Raw genomic sequence first — 1,637 nt, 5'->3', positions numbered from 1 at the left:
AGTCGGTTTTCATAGGCTCACCAACCAAAATCTTACACGATTATTTTTCGGGTTCACAAACAATCCAGTCGATTTTCACAGGCTCACCAACCACAACCTTATCCCTGTTGAATCCCCTAATTCAACAACTTCCAATCAAGGTTTGGAAGAATCTTGATCAGTTTCAGATTTAATTGACACTGATACAACAGAGTTTAAAGCAAGAAAATAAATGCTGTAACAAAGTAAGCAAGGCTTCAATATAAACGAAATCAATAAAGATGAATTAGAAGCTTTGAAGATGGTCGTTGGCTGTAGATGAGAAGCTTGATTGTACAACAACACTTTTCTGTTTGCAATATCATTCAGAGCAAGGAAATATTCATAATATGTTTATGATAGAATCTCCCCCTTTATATTATGATTAATCAAATTATGTTTGTCCCCCTATCTCTTGTCATCGATTCTCTTCAATAGGATAGTCTTCGAAGCAGTGTCTCTCCCCTTTTTGAAGTTATGGTACTTCTCCCCAATTTAAAATCTATGAGATTCTTTTACTTCTCCCCCTTTTTGTCATCAACAAAATGGTGAGGGGTTAGAAAATTTTCTATTTATAGATCATGACTGAAGCATCAAGAGTTAAGGAGATGATTTTAATACTGAGATAGAGTTTTAGTGGGAGTTTCAGTGCCAAGATTTTTAGAGCAATTTGACTTAACAAGATTAAAGCTTTTTGAATGAAAGATATAGCAGTATTTTAAATATATCAACATAGCTTATCATCATACCAAAAGCAATTTGTGAATGTTTTAGAGCTAATTTATTACTGTATCAGAGCTTTTGTTTTGTAAGTTTATCAGAAGATTAAATATATCAGAGCACCTTTTAAATTATACATGCATCAGAGCTTCTTTTAAACAAGTATTAGGTCACTTTATCAGCATGTTGACTTTGAGAATGTTTCTGATTTTTTTTTTGATTTTAGAAATAGTGCAATTGGAGACAATTAAGATATAACAATTGTATGAAATTCACAGCTCATTGAAAATGAAACATTTACTTCATTGATAACATTGCAATTTACAACTAAGGTTTACATATAACAAGTAGATGATTGTCTAACATGAAATACAAAAGATGTGAAGACATTTTGAATTCAAATATATCTAGGCTAAGGGAGCTAGGCCTAAGATGATGATCTAGGCTGATGGACATCCTTGTCTCCTAGCAGTTGACTAATTTTGGATTCCAGAGTGGAGAGGGAGGCAGCCAACTGTGAGCCTTTTTCCTTAGCTTGCTGTAGTAATGCTTGGAGTTCATTTCCTTGTTGCCTAGTATGTTCTTCAATGGCTCCAAGTCTTCTTTGTTGGGCAGCAGCAAGTGTCCTTAAACTTCCCAACTCAGTCTTCACTTCTTTCACCATCACAGTTAGATCATTTACCTTATCCCAGCAGATTACAGAAGGAAAAAGACCTTGTAGTATGTGATTCCCAATAAATTTTAGTTGGTCTCTTTCTAGCCTTAGGGATTGAGCAGGTGGCCTTTCTCCATGTGCACTAGTGCTGGGTACTCTCTGTGAAGGTCTTGCACTAGTTTGTCTTGAATCAGCTAGCCTTTGAGCCTCTGTCCTTGTTCCTTTTTTCTTGTCTTCTCCTTTA

This window comes from Phoenix dactylifera, unplaced genomic scaffold, assembly GCF_009389715.1.
Source record: "Phoenix dactylifera cultivar Barhee BC4 unplaced genomic scaffold, palm_55x_up_171113_PBpolish2nd_filt_p 000858F, whole genome shotgun sequence".
Classification (NCBI taxonomy): domain Eukaryota; kingdom Viridiplantae; phylum Streptophyta; class Magnoliopsida; order Arecales; family Arecaceae; genus Phoenix; species Phoenix dactylifera.
The sequence above is the reverse complement of the archived record's forward strand: the minus strand, read 5'-3'. Positions refer to the sequence as shown.